This window comes from Oncorhynchus nerka, linkage group LG1, assembly GCF_034236695.1.
Source record: "Oncorhynchus nerka isolate Pitt River linkage group LG1, Oner_Uvic_2.0, whole genome shotgun sequence".
Lineage (NCBI taxonomy): Eukaryota > Metazoa > Chordata > Actinopteri > Salmoniformes > Salmonidae > Oncorhynchus > Oncorhynchus nerka.
In genome coordinates, this window is record NC_088396.1 from 15,210,947 (window position 1) to 15,227,448 (window position 16,502).

At 44.0% G+C, this 16,502-nt stretch overlaps 1 pseudogene; it reads right to left on the reverse strand.

Moving 5' to 3' along the window:
- Positions 1 to 16,502, reverse strand: part of LOC115135607 (obg-like ATPase 1) — a 63,389-nt pseudogene that overhangs the window by 17,251 nt on the left and 29,636 nt on the right.

Consider the following 16,502-nt stretch of genomic DNA (forward strand, 5'->3'; position numbering starts at 1 on the left):
ATACCACCTACTGCACCTTGCCTATGCCGCTCGGCCATCGCTCATTCATATACTTACATGTACATATTCTCATTCACCCCTTTAGATTTGTGTGCATTAGGTAGTTGTTGGGGGATTGTTAGATTACTTGTTAGATATTACTGCACTGTCAGAACTAGAAGCACAAGTATTTCGCTACACTCCCATTAACATCTGCTAATCAGGTGTATGTGACAAATAACATTTGATTTGATTTGAAGTGTGCCCTTCACGGATGAATACCGGTTTCATCTGTACCATGCAGATGGCAGACGTATGGCGTTGTGTGGGCGAGTGGTATGCTGATGTCAACGTTGTGAACAATGCCCCATGGTGGTGGTGGGGTTATACAGGCATAAGATACGGACAATGAACACAATTGCATTTGATGATGGCAATTTGAATGCACAGAGATACCGTGACGAGATCCTGAGGCCTATTGTCGTTCCACTCATCCGCCGCCATCACCTCATGCTTCAGCATGATAATGCATGGCCCCATGTTGCAAGAATCTGTACACAATTCCTGGAAGCTGAAAATGTCTCAGTTCTTCCGTAGCCTGCATACCCACCAGACATGTCACCCATTGAGCATGTTTGGGATGCTCTGGATCAACGTGTACGACAGCGTGTTCCAGTTCCAGCCAATATCCAGCAACTTCGCACAGCCATTGAAGAGATGTGAGACAATATTCCACAGGCCACAACCAACAGCCTGATCAATTATATGCGAAGGAGACGCATCGCACTGCATGAGGCAAATGGTGGTCCCACCAGATACTTACTGGTTTTCTGATCCACGCCCCTACCTTTTTTTAAAAGGAATCTGTGAACAACAGATGCATATCTGTATTCCCAGTCGTGAAATCCATAGATTAGGGCCTAATAAATTGAATTCAATTGACTGATTTCCTAGTATGAACTGTAATTCAACATTTATTAGAAATTGTTGCGTTGTTGCATTTATATTTTTTTCCAGTGTATATTACATTGTTCAAATGTTTGAGTTTTAGTATACAACTCTACCCAATAATGCATATCCAAGGTTACTTCAAAGTAATAAAAAAAAATCCTTACCATGCAATTGAGAGTTCAAATGTGTCGTTTGTAAAAGTCGGGTGGCCACTGTCAAAGATGCCAAAGTATCAAAGTAGTTACAATCCATTTTTGGGGGAGAGAAAAAGAGACAGAAAGAAAAGACTGTGTTTTTGTGTGTGTATTTGTGTGTGTTTTGTGTGTGTTTTTGTGTGTGTATTTGTGTGTGTTTTTGTGTGTGTTTTTGTGTGTGTTTTTGTGTGTGTTTTTGTGTGTGTATTTGTGTGTGTTTTTGTGTGTGTGTGTGTGTGTATTTGTGTGTGTGTGTGTGTGTGTGTGTGTGTGTGTGTGTCTTGTCACTGTCCCATTATGCCTCAGTATAGAGTGCCATCTCTCACAGCCCTGCTAATAGAAAGATTCAGCACTTTCTGGTCCTGATCGCCTTTGAACAAATGATGCCTGAAATTTTTATTCTTTTTATAATGGAATTTCAATCGCCTTCGCTGCAAATCTAGTGGAAAGTTTTGCATATCAAGTAGGAAAAATTAAATGTTGACCACGTTTTAATGTGATTAAGGGTGACAGGGACATTATTTCTGCTAATCACTCACCGCCTTAAAAGACTCCAACGAGACTGGGGAACAAGTCATGTTCATGCTGCTTTTCCTGTTAGTCTCATTTGAAGAGGGAAAAAAAATACACATTTTAAAGGCAAATATAATATATCAGTATTTTCTTTAAAACCGGACTCCTCCTACCATTTGCATATCTAAATAATATTTTTTATTTCAATCTCCATTCAATCTAATATATACTGTATTTTTAGGCACATTATGCATTTGCTTGACCAGAAAGAGGAGACATTTTGTTATATGCCTACATATTATTCAAAACAACCCAATCCTAAACATTCCGTTTTTCGATACCCAAAACGCTTTTCTGTGCGTAGCCTACATGTTATATTTTGCTAGAAGCTGACGATACCTTCATACACACTACTATACGTAATCAACGCCGCAATAGACGCCTGCAGCAATTACAACGAGTCTACTCGACGGAATAACCTACGGTAAAGCAATGACAACCTACTAAAAACAAAAGAGCTTCCAGCACAGAGTAGGCTTGGATGAACACATCCCACAGGGGGTCTCTCAGTGCCATGTCTATTTGTCTTGTTCTGTGAGAGAATACTGAAGGGGGAATCATTCCTGTGTTTCCGCATGCCTGGGGCTGCCCTGGGCTTTGGCACAGCTTTGATCTCCTTAAAGGACTTGGGAGGGGGAGACAATGGGAGATCTTAAAGTACAGATGCAGCTACCTGAGCCTGTAACCTGGGCCTGTGTCCTGCCCTGCATTCATACGGACCGGCTTCATTATCACTGCTTAGTCAGGTAAGCCTGTAAAAGGTGGGGACAAAGGGACCCAGCATCTGTCTTTCAGATGCAATTGAATGCTGACAGGCCTGAGGAGTAATCCTCTAACAGCCTCTCCCTCTCCATTACTTCATTACTGACCCACCCACAGGTGGACAGACACACAGCCAAACAAAGCTCCTCAGCACTTGAACCTGGATATCCGCGCACACACACACACACACACACACACACACACACACACACACACACACACACACACACACACACACACACACACACACACACACACACACACACACACACACACACACACACACACACACACACACACACACACACACACACACACACACACCTTAAGGATTCCCCATCTGTCGGCTGTTGCTGGCTTGCATGCAATGCACCAACTCATCAAAATCATAACCCAGAGGCTTTATCCCCCCCCCCCACACTCTCTGTTTCTCAGTCCCAGCTGAACGCTCCGGAGCACACAGCATCTCGACCAGCTCTCAACCCCCCCACCCCTCCCTCGGGGGGGGGGTGAGAGGTATGAGCTTATGGTGCCGTTTGAGGCTGGGAAGTCAGGGGCTCTGTGGGACGCTTTTCATCCTCCCAGTGGTGCGCTCCTGTGAGGACACGAGTGCAAATGCTCTCTGCTCCCCGTGGCCACAGACAACCCTGAGAGCCAGGCAGCCAGCAGAGCCTCAGCCTCTCTTACTGCTTTACTCACATCACAGCCAATATTGTCAACTTGTTTCCCTCTTCAAAGCAGTCACGGCAGAGGGAAACAGAGCGGCACCGGCACAATGGGAAGAGGCTTAATTAACAGCATCCCCTTGCATCTCTTCTCACAAGGCACAACAAGGGCATGCTAACAACAGGCGTTTGATTATAACTTTCTTCGCTAACAACTTTCTCTCTTGAAAGACAATTCCTTGAGAACATACAGACACAAAATCAACAGTAGAAATAACACTTCCTTTAAATCTCATCCTTTAAATGACAGAGGTGGCACTACAGTAGAATAGCTACAGCCTAGCTTACTGCAATTTGTACGGGAGTAAAAAAAAATAAGAATACGATCAGAAATTCAAACAGTAAACCCCCAGGAGTACATACATACTACATCACCTCGAATAATTCTCGATACAGGGCAGCAGGGCTGTCATTCATTGCAAGTGACTGCGAGCAAGAAAACGAGGGGGGAGAAGGTCATCAAAATGTGACAATTGTGACAAGAGCAGGCAAAGTGTAGCGCAGGCAGCAGAATGGGGCGCGGTGGATTTCTCCATATCTCCTCCTCTCTTCCTGGATGACAGCTTAATGTGTACCACATGCAATATTTATTCTCATCTCGTGTCAGACTGTCTAGCCGTCCAAGGGAGTACAAAGAATGCCACTTATTAGAATAAAAGCAGAGAGAAGGTAATCAAGGACATATGCAACATCAGCCAATCATGCCCCCCCCCCCTCTTCTTCCCTCCTGTATCCTTTATCCATTCATAACAGTTCAACAATCACTCTGATAACAAGCTTTCAGGAGCTGTATGTGGCAACACTAAATTCATTTATTTATCTCATTAAATCTGGCAGGCTGCAGGACACTTGCTGTGACATGTGTGTTTTGTTATAGCCCTTATCACAAAGATAATAAACAACACAACCTGCCATCAAAATATATCATTAGCTTGACTTAAAACACATGGAGAATCTTATGTTCTCAATCTCAGAAAGAAGGCTTCCAAGGGCTTCTTTTTTCTTCCCATCACAGAGCTGCTTCGGGACAGGCAATGTGCTCCTGTATGAATGCTTTGGAAGAGCTTAGCATATTGTGTTCCAACAAAAATGGCCATTTTTATTAAATGAAAAGGACCTTAACTTACCACCTGAATAGGGCTGTGATAATGAATAACATGCTGACAAGTGAGAGAATTCAAACCAAATCCAGTGTTGTCACTGCAGTTTATCTAGTAACACAGTGCTGTCACTGCAGTTGATCTGGTAACAGCGTTGTCACTGCAGTTGATTTAGTAACAGTGTTGTCACTGCAGTTGATTTAGTAAAGGTGTTGTCACTGCAGTTGCACTAGTAACACAGTGTTGTCACTGCAGTTGATCTGGTAACATTGTTGTCACTGCAGATTATGTATTAACAGTGTTGTCACTGCAGTTGATCTGGTAACATTGTTGTCACTGCAGTTGATCAAGTAACAGTGTTGTCACTGCAGTGGATCAAGTAACAGTGTTGTCACTGCAGTGGATCAAGTAACATTGTTGCCACTGCAGTTGATCCCGTAACACAGTGTTGTCACTGCAGTGGATCTAGTAACAGTGTTGCCACTGCAGTTGATCTCATAACACAGTGTTGTCACTGCAGTGGATCTAGTAACAGTGTTGTCACTGCAGTGGATCTAGTAACACAGTGTTGCCACTGCAGTTGATCTAGTAACAGTGTTGTCACTGCAGTAGATCTAGTAAAAGTGTTGTCACTGCAGTAGATCTAGTAAAAGTGTTTTCACTGCAGTTGATCTTGTAACAAGTGTTGTCACTGCAGTTGATCTAGTAACACAGTGTTGTCACTACAGTTGATCTGGTAACATTGTTGTCACTGCAGTTGATTTAGTAACACGTGTTGTCACCGCAGTTGCTCCAGTAACACAGTGTTGTCACTGCAGTTGATCTAGTAACTGTGTTGCCACTGCAGTGGATCTAGTAACAGTGTTGTCACTGCAGTTGATCTAGTAACAGTGTTGTCACCGCAGTTGATTTAGCAACAGTGTTTTCACTGCAGTTAATCTAGTAACTGTGCTGCCATCGCAGTTGATCTAGTAACACAGTGTTGTCACTGCAGTTGATCTAGTAACATTGTTGTAACTGCAGTTGATTTAGTAACAGTGTTGTCACTGCAGTTGATTTAGTAACAGTGTTGTCACTGCAGTTGATTTAGTAACAGTGTTGTCACCGCAGTTGCTCAAGTAACACAGTGTTGTCACTGCAGTTGATCTAGTAACACCGTTTTGTCACTGCAGTTGATCTAGTAACACCGTTTTGTCACTGCAGTTGATCTAGTAACACAGTGTTATCACTGCAGTTGATCTAGTAACAAGTGATGTCACTGCAGTTGATCTAGTAACAGTGTTGTCACTGCAGTTGATCTGGTAACATTGTTGTCACTGCAGATGATGTATTAACAGTGTTGTCACTGCAGTTGATCTGGTAACATTGTTGTCACTGCAGTTGATCAAGTAACATTGTTGCCACTGCAGTTGATCCCGTAACATAGTGTTGTCACTGCAGTGGATCTAGTAACAGTGTTGCCACTGCAGTTGATCTCATAACACAGTGTTGTCACTGCAGTGGATCTAGTAACAGTGTTGTCACTGCAGTGGATCTAGTAACACAGTGTTGTCACTGCAGTAGATCTAGTAAAAGTGTTTTCACTGCAGTTGATCTTGTAACAAGTGTTGTCACTGCAGTTGATCTAGTAACACAGTGTTGTCACTACAGTTGATCTGGTAACATTGTTGTCACTGCAGTTGATTTAGTAACACGTGTTGTCACCGCAGTTGCTCCAGTAACACAGTGTTGTCACTGTAGTTTATCTAGTAACTGTGCTGCCATTGCAGTTAATCTAGTAACACAGGGTTGTCACTGCAGTTGATTCAGTAACAGTGTTGTCACTGCAGTTGATCTAGTAACACAGTGTTATCACTGTAGTTGATGTAGCAACACAGTGTTGTCACTGTAGTTTATCTAGTAACTGTGCTGCCATTGCAGTTAATCTAGTAACACAGGGTTGTCACTGCAGTTGATCTGGTAACAGTTGATATTGTATTAGTGCTGCCACTGCAGTTGATATAGTAACTGTGTTGCCACTGCTGTTGATCTAGTAACACAGTGTTTTCACTGCAGTTGATCTAGCAACACAGTGTTTTCACTGCAGTTGATGTAGTAACACAGTGTTGTCACTGCAATTGATGACAACATTGATGCCTTACGGCGAGGATAGCTGTGCTACAAGCCCAGCTTCAGACGCAATCGTTAGGCAAGGGTAATTTCAGTGTAGGAAAGGATGAAACAGCGCCTGTGCCACCAGTAAGTACAGATAGTAACGTTAGTATAAATCCCCTGGCACGGTCCCCGCAGCCGGACAACTTTCTCACGGTTTCTGGAGAGAAATGCTGTAGGAATGCTCAACCGGTGTCGCTCATTCAGCTGACAGAAACTTTCAACCGGTTTTCCCCATTAAGCAACTAGTCGAAGTCAGAGGCCGAGCTTTCTTTTGTCTCTACTCCTCCCGTTACGGGGTCTGAGACGCTGAAGCTTCCCACCATTAGCTCTGACAAATTGAAAACTCTAGTCATTGGCGACTCCATTACCCGCAGTATTATACTTAAAGCGAATCATCCAGAGATCATACACTGTTTACCAGGGGGCAGGGCTACCGACGTTAAGGCTAATATGAAGATGGTGCTGGCTAAAGCTAAAACTGGCGAGTGTAGAGAGTATAGAGATATTGTTATCCACGTCGGCACCAACGATGTTAGGATGAAACAGTCAGAGATAATCAAGCGCAACATAGCTTCAGCATGTAAATCAGCTAGAAAGATGTGTTGGCATCGAGTAATTGTCTCTGGCCCCCTCCCAGTTAGGGGGAGTGATGAGCTCTACAGCAGAGTCTCACAACTCAATTCTGCCCCTCCCAAAAGATAGAATTTGTAGATAATTGGCCCTCTTTCTGGGACTCACCCACAAACAGGACCAAGCCTGACCTGCTGAGGAGTGACGGACTCCATCCTAGCTGGATGGGTGCTCTCATCTTATCTACCAACATAGACAGGGCTCTAACTCCTCTAGCTCCACAATGAAATAAGGTGCCAGCCTGCCAGCATAGTGGAGTCTGCCACTAGCACAGTCAGCTCAGCTATCCCCATTGGGACCGTGTCTGTGCCTCGACCTAGGTTGGGCAAAACTAAACATGGCGGTGTTCGCCTTAGCAATCTCACTAGGATAAAGACCTCCTCCATTCCTGTCATTATTGAAAGAGATCATGATACCTCACATGTCAAAATAGGGCTACTTAATGTTAGAACCCTTACTTCAAAGGCAATTATAGTCAATGAACTAATCACTGATCATAATTTTGATGTGATTGGCCTGACTGAAACATGGCTTAAGCCTGATGAATTTACTGTGTTAATTGAGGCTTCACCTCCTGGCTACACTAGTGACCATTATTCCCTGTGCATCCCGCAAAGGAGGAGGTGTTGCTAACATTTACGATAGCAAATTTCAATTTACAAACAAAAAAAATGACGTTTTCGTCTTTTGAGCTTCTAGTCATGAAATCTATGCAGCCTACTCCATCACTTTTTATAGCTACTGTTTACAGACCTCCTGGGCCATATACAGCATTCCTCATTGAGTTCCCTGAATCCCTATCGGACCTTGTAGTCATAGCAGATAATATTCTAATATTTGGTGACTTTAATATTCACATGGAAAAGTCCACAGACCCACTCCAAAAGGCTTTCGGATCCATCATCGACTCAGTGGGTTTTGTCCAACATGTCCCTGGACCTCCTCACTGTCACAGTCATACTCTGGACCTAGTTTTGTCCCATGGAATAAATGTTGTGGATCTTAATGTTTATCCTCATAACCCTGGACTATCGGACCACCATTTTATTACGTTTGCAATTCCAACAAATAATCTACTCAGACCCCAACCAAGGAACGTCAAAAGTCATGCTATAAATTCACAGACAACACAAAGATTCCTTGATGTCCTTCCAGACTCCCTCTATCTACCCAAGGACGTCAGAGGACAAAAATCAGTTAACCACCTAACTGAGGAACTCAATTTAACCTTGCGCAATACCCTAGATGCAGTTGCACCCCTAAAAACTAAAAACATTTCTCATAAGAAACTAGCTCCCTGGTATACAGAAAATACACGAGCTCTGAAGCAATGTTCCAGAAAATTGGAACTGAAATGGCGCCACACCAAACTGAAAGTCTTCCGACTAGCTTGGAAAGACAGTACCGTGCAGTATCGAAGAGCCTTTACTGCTGCTCGATCATCCTATTTCTCCAACTTAATTGAGGAAAATAAGAACAATCCGAAATTCCTTTTTGATACTGTCGCAAAGCTAACTAAAAAGAAGCATTCCCCAAGAGAAGATGGCTTTCACTTCAGCAGTAATAAATTCATGAACTTCTTTGAGGAAAAGATCATGATTATTAGAAAGCAAATTACGTTAAATCTGCGTATTCCCTCAAAGCTCAGTTATCCTGAGTCTGCACAACTCTGCCAGGACCTAGGATCAAGAGAGACAGTCAAGTGTTTTAGTACTATATCTCTTGACATAATGATGAAAATAATCAAGGCCTCTAAACCTTCAAGCTGCATACTGGACCCTATTCCAATTAAACTACTCAAAGAGCTGCTTACTGTGCGTGGCCCTCCTATGTTGAACATAATAAACGGCTCTCTATCCACCGGATGTGTACCAAACTCATTAAAAGTGGCTGTAATAAAGCCTCTCTTGAAAAAGCCAAACCTTGACCCAGAAAATATAAAAAACTATCAGCCTAAATCGAATCTTCCATTCCTCTCAAATTTTTTAGAGAAGGCTGTTGCGCAGCAACTCACTGCCAACCTGAAGACAAACAATGTATACGAAATGCTTCAGTCTGGTTTTAGACCCCATCATAGCACTGAGACTGCACTTGTGAAGGTGGTAAATTACCTTTTAATGGCATCAGACCGAGGCTCTGCATCTGTCCTTGTGCTCCTAGACCTTAATGCTGCTTTTGATACCATCGATCACCACATTCTTTTTGAGAGATTGGAAACCCAAATTGGTCTACACGGACAAGTTCTGGCCTGGTTTAGATCTTATCTGTCGGAAAGATATCAGTTTGTCTCTGTGAATGGTTTGTCCTCTGACAAATCAACTGTAAATTTCGGTGTTCCTCAAGGTTCCGTTTTAGGACCACTATTGTTTTCGCTATATATTTTACCTCTTGGGGATATCGTTCGAAAACATAATGTTAACTTTCACTGCTATGCGGATGACACACAGCTGTGCATTTCAATTAAACATGGTGAAGTGCCAAAATTGCTCTCGCTAGCAGCCTGTGTTTCAGACATAAGGAAGTGGATGGCTGCAAACGTTCTACTTTTAAACTCGGACAAAACAGAGATGCTTGTTCTAGGTCCCAAGAAACAAAGAGATCATCTGTTGAATCTGACAATTAATCTTAATGGTTGTACAGTCGTCTCAAATAAAACTGTGAAGGACCTCAGCGTTACTCTGGACCCTGATCTCTCTTTTGACGAACATATCAAGACTGTTTCAAGGACAGCTTTTTTCCATCTACGTAACATTGCAAAAATCAGAAACTTTCTGTCCAAAAATGATGCAGCAGAAAAATTAATCCATGCTTTTGTTACTTCTAGGTTAGACTACTGCAATACTCTACTTTCCGGCTACCCGGATAAAGCGCTAAATAATCTTCAGTTAGTGCTAAATACAGCTGCTAGAATCCTGACTAGAACCAAAAAAATGTATCATATTTTTCCAGTGATAGCCTCCCTACACTGGCTTCCTGTCAAGGCAAGGGCTGATTTCAAGGTTTTACTGCTAACCTACAAAGGATTACATGGGCTTGCTCCTACCTATCTCTCTGATTTGGTCCTGCCGTACATACATACACATACGCTACGCTCACAAGACGCAGGCCTCCTAATTGACCCTAGAATTTCTAAGCAAACAGCTGGAGGCAGGGCTTTCTCCTATAGAGCTCAATTTTTATGGAATGGTCTGCCTACCCATGTGAAAGACTCAAACTCGGCCTCAACCTTCAAGTCTTCACTGAAGACTCATCTCTTCAGTGGGTCATATGATTGAATGTAGTCTGGCCCAGGAGTGTGAAGGTGAACGGAAAGGCTCTGGAGCAACGAACCGCCCTTGCTGTCTCTGCCTGGCCGGTTCCCCTCTTTCCACTGGGATTCTCTGCCTCTAACCCTATTACAGGGGCTGAGTCACTGGCTTACTGATGCTCTTTCATGCCGTCCCTAGGAGGGGTGCGTCACTTGAGTGGTTTGAGTCACTGATGTGTTCTTCCTGTCTGGGTTGGCGCCCCCCTTGGGTTGTGCAGTGGCGGAAATCTTTGTGGGCTATACTCGGCCTTGTCTCACCTCTAGTGGTGTGGGGGCTGTGCTTTGGCAAAGTGGGTGGGGTTATATCCTTCCTGTTTGGCCCTGTCCGGGGGTATCATCGGATGGGGCCACAGTGTCTCCTGACCCCTCCTGTCTTAGCCTCCAGTATTTATGCTGCAGTAGTTTATGTGTCGGGGGGCTAGGGTCAGTTTGTTATATCTGGAGTACTTGTCCTGTCCTATCCGGTGTCCTGTGTGAATTTAAGTATGCTCTCTTTAATTGTCTCTTTCTTTCTCTCTCTCTGGGGACCTGAGCCCTATGACCATGCCTCAGGACTACCTGGCATGATGACTCCTTGCTGTCCCCAGATGGCCGTGCTGCTGCTCCAGTTTCAACTGTTCTGCCTGTGATTATTATTATTTGACCATGCTGGTAATTTATGAACATTTGAACATCTTGGCCATGTTCTGTTATAATCTCCACCCGGCACAGCCAGAAGAGGACTGGCCACCCCACATAGCCTGGTTCCTCTCTAGGTTTCTTCCTAGGTTTTGGCCTTTCTAGGGAGTTTTTCCTAGCCACCATGCTTCTACACCTGCATTGCTTGCTGTTTGGGGTTTTAGGCTGGGTTTCTGTACAGCACTTTGAGATATCAGCTGATGTACGAAGGGCTATATAAATACATTTGATTTGATTTGATGTAGTAACACAGTGTTGTCACTGCAGTTGATCTAGTAACACAGTGTTTTCACTGCAGTTGATCTAGTAACAAGTGTTGTTACTGCAGTTGATGTAGCAACACATTGTTGTCACTGTAGTTTATCTAGTAACTGTGTTGCCACTGCAGTTAGTCTAGTAACACAGTGTTGTCACTGCAGTTGATCTAGTAACAAGTGTTGTCACTGTAGTTTATCTATTAACACACTGTTGTCGCTGCAGTTGATGTAGTAACATAGTGTTGTCACTGCAGTTAATCTAGTAACACAGTATTGTCACTGCAAATATAACACAAAAAGTATGACAAAAAGTAGCAATGGATCAATCATTATGTGCCCTTAGAGAGGGTCACGAGCAAGAGGTAAGAAAGCTGTAATCAGCTAAATGGGACCTCTGATCAAGATCTAACCTGAACCGATCTCTCTGGTCAAGATCTAACCTGAACCGATCTCTCTGGTCAAGCTCTAACCTGAACTGATATCTCTGGTCAAGTACATACACAGTTGGCATTGTCCCCATCTTTATCACACAAGAGGGACGTTTTGAGGAACTAGTCGCTGTCTTGTGTGGTCAACGGAGAACAAACGTGTGTCTGCTTTGTTCCTACGGCCAGGACGGAAGTCTGTGACACTCACCGTCAGGATCTCATTAGTGATAACAACAACAGAACAGAGCTGTCTCTGTCTGCATGTCTGCCTCACCAAACCCCACCAGACCCCATCAGACCACAACAAAGACAGCCAGGCTACCCAATGTCTTGTACTTGTCCAACATGGTGAACAACAGTGTGACAAAGTGTGTGACGTGTTCAAATCAAATTGTATTCGTCACGTACACAGTTTCTAGCAGGTACAAAAAGTACAGCTAAATGCTTGTGTTGCAGTACAATAATCAATAATAAAGACAATATGACATAGCGCCACATGCGGCTGGAATTGGGGAGGACCGGCCCATAGTAATGGCTGGAACGGAATGAATGGAACAGCATCAAAAACATCAAACAAACGGCTTCCAGGTGTTTGATACCATTCCATTCACTTCGTTCTAGGCATTATTATGAGCCATCCTCCCCTCAGGAGCCTCCTGTGCCTAGTGAGGGGAGCACAAAGTGGGTGGTGTCTTGGTCGTGCATTTGAATGAATAGTATATAATAGGACAGCAGCGTTGACTGTATGTGTGTGTGTGTATGGGAGTGCTTGTGTGTGTTTATTTATGGGTGGTTGTGTGTGTGTTTGTGTGTAAGGGTTGGATGTTTGGAGATTGCAAATAGTCTCTAAAGTGCAGATGGTCTCTAAGGTGCAAATAGTATCTAAAGTGCAGGGCTGTACAGGGAGACATCTAGCGTGAGCTGTTCAGCAGTCTGATGGCCTGATTTGAGGGCGGTGCCGTTTCCGCACCAGGCGGTGATGCGGCCATTCAAGATGCTCTCGATGGTGCAGCTCTCGGACTTCTTGAGGATCTGAGGGTCCGTGACAAATTTCTTCAGTTGCCTGAGGTTGAAGAGGCGCTGTTGTTGGTGTGATTGGTTCGTGTCAGGTCCTGTGATGTGCAAGCCGAGGAATTTTAGGCTTTTTCACCCTCTCCACTCTGCAGCCCCATCGATGTCAATATGGGCGTGATGCCCCCCCTCCTTCCTGTAGTACAAGATCAGCTCCTTGGTTTTGCTGACGTTGAAGGAGAAACAGACCAGGGACGGTCAAAAACAAAGCCAAGTGAACTGATCCTGCAGGATTTTATGAGACACCATCTGGTTATGTTTTACTCCTCTCATAGCCTCTCCAGTCGTTCACACTCATTACAAAGCCTAACTGAAGGCTTCCATTAGGAGTTAGTGTGGGCAGCAGGGAACGTCTTTCCTACCATGGGAAAGTGTTTTCAGGATCCCACAGTATACAAGGGGAGAGGGGAGAGGGAAGAGGGGAGAGGGGAGAGAAGTAGACGGCTGTACACAGAATGAAAGGGGACCCACTGATCATATATCTTCCACATCGCTTTGAAAGGCAAACCGTGGCCTAGACAGCAGTTCCTAAAAATTTGGATGGAGCCAGTGGTGTTGCACTTACTAACTTTCAATTCTGTTTATGGGAATTATGGTTTGGAGTAGCAGAAGTGGGCTGCTGCCACCGCTTTCATGTGACGATTCTGAAAAGATCACAACGATACTTTCCCTCAGTCAGTTTGTCCAGTGTGCCTCAAAATTGAATGGGGACCAAGACATGCTCGCTTGGCAGTTCACTAACAAATCATCTGAAATTAAAGAAAATATACAATTTTCATTACTCTGCAACAAAATAAAACTACAAATAAAGTAAATCCTGAAATCTTAATGAATAGAAGACCTCAACAAAACATGGATGAGTAGATTGTACAAATTCGAGGAACAAATTAAGCACATCCTCTCAGACAGCGAGATCTTAAAACTAAACGTGGCTTAGAACCGCCGCCCTGCTGAGACTCCCTGCAGGGGTACCTTTACTTTAATTGTCAAAGCACCACCTACAGGCCAGCTGGGGTAGTTCACTGAGCAAACATACCTGCTGGTTTCCTTTCCAAACCAGGAGAGAAATGCACAGACACTCAGTAAGAACAACGTGACATGTCTGGTCTCCAGGACAGGACATATGCAGACAGATAGCAATACATATACGACCATTCCCCAGACAGACAGACAGACAGGCACACACACACACACACACACACACACACACACACACACACACACACACACACTCACCTCTTGTATGTAAAAGCCCCCTCTGAGGAGCCTCAGTGCCTGGCCATTCCTCTCCCCACTCACGGTACTCTCAGAGAGGTCACCCTTTCCAGTTTTCTTAAAGGTCGAAACACCTACTTAAGAGGTCCAATTTACTTTAAAGCACACCCTTCAGCAAAACAGGCTGTCTCTCTAAATGGGACAGCAGTTGTTTTCCTTGCTAAGGACATTGGATTAAATATCTCATCATATCAACTCTAAAGAAAATATTAAAGACCAGGAACTTTTAAATGACCAGCTTGTGCTTTGACAAGTGAAAACACACAAACAGCTGACAAACTAACACATTATCAACCAAGAAGTAATGACCCTCTCTAACACACAAACAGCAGACAAACCACCACATTATCATTGGAGGAGTAATGACCCTCTCTAACACACAAACAGCAGACAAACCACCACATTATCATTGGAGGAGTAATGACCCTCTCTAACACACAAACAGCAGACAAACCACCACATTATCATTGGAGGAGTAATGACCCTCTCTAACACACAAACAGCAGACAAACCACCACATTATCAACCAAGAAGTAATGACCCTCTCTAACACACAAACAGCAGACAAACCACCACATTATCATTGGAGGAGTAATGACCCTCTCTAACACACAAACAGCAGACAAACCACCACATTATCATTGGAGGAGTAATGACCCTCTCTAACACACAAACAGCAGACAAACCACCACATTATCAACCAAGAAGTAATGACCCTCTCTAACACACAAACAGCAGACAAACCACCACATTATCAACCAAGAAGTAATGACCCTCTCTAACACACAAACAGCAGACAAACCACCACATTATCATTGGAGGAGTAATGACCCTCTCGAACACACAAACAGCAGACAAACCACCACATTATCAACCAAGAAGTAATGACCCTCTCTAACACACAAACAGCAGACAAACCACCACATTATCATTGGAGGAGTAATGACCCTCTCTAACACACAAACAGCAGACAAACCACCACATTATCAACCAAGAAGTAATGACCCTCTCTAACACACAAACAGCAGACAAACCACCACATTATCATTGGAGGAGTAATGACCCTCTCTAACACACAAACAGCAGACAAACCACCACATTATCAACCAAGAAGTAATGACCCTCTCTAACACACAAACAGCAGACAAACCACCACATTATCATTGGAGGAGTAATGACCCTCTCTAACACACAAACAGCAGACAAACCACCACATTATCAACCAAGAAGTAATGACCCTCTCTAACACACAAACAGCAGACAAACCACCACATTATCATTGGAGAAGTAATGACCCTCTCTAACACACAAACTATGTGGTACAGACAAAAGTGTTCCGGGCAGCCTATTGACGCCGAAGAAAGAGGAGAAAGCCTCTCGGTAGACTCTTGTAGATGCCATTTCCTATCACGCAATGCCTCTCAGTCATAAACACATGACAAATGCGGCCTTAATCATTTTTTACGAGCGGGGATGTGCAGGAGGCAGCGCATGGCTGGAGGGGAGAGGGGAGCGGCGCGAGCAGCAGGCAGCCCCCGCTCCACAGAGGAGAGGGCCGCGTGGTAAAGGCTCCTCTGGAACATCACTCGGCCAGCCGGCCTTTGATCTCCACACCGCAATTACGCCAACATCCAAATGAGCATGGAGTCGCCTCGGCAACAGACTTCAAACGTGCACATGTACACATTCTCATACACACGCACTGCACTGTATGGAATTATACCCACGTGCCCTCCCTTTACAGTAAATGATATACCGTCTCCAGCAGAGAACCTGAGGATGAAAGGAGCCTCTCGTCCCTCTGTGATCCCGCCATTAATGATGGCTTCATGCTAAAGCTAATACTGTTTATTCTTGTTAAAATGGGGTCAGCTTGGTATGTAGTGGTTACACAACCCCGCACTCCAAATAGGGTAATTGTGGTCGAGCAAATTGACGTTTTTTTCCCCTCCCTGGACATCAGTATCGTCTGGTAGGGTTGTTTCCCTACGTTATAGAACATGGAACGATTCTCTGATGTAAACACACACCATTACAACAGCAGGCCTGGGTCTGTCCCTCACAAGGCCTTCTGCGTTCGCCACGCTGTCTGACCATTGTGATCAAACAATGACGTTCAAATGGAAAGTGTGCCGTTAAAAAGTATGCTTGTGGCAAAATTACCAACTGAAGAGAGCCTGAAAGTGAATATGTGATTGACAAACATTGAAAATACTGTACTATGTACATGAATACAGTGCTGTACGTTTGCCAAATGGCCTCAGTGTTCTGAACAACAAAAAAAACTCAACACTGGTCTATTTGCCTTATGCTGTGTTCCTCTTTCTTGTCTGCTCACATTAAAAGCTGCGATTGCAATTTGTCTTGCTGTTTGCTTTGAATAGTCCTTAACCGTATAATCATCTCAACTGTTCTGGG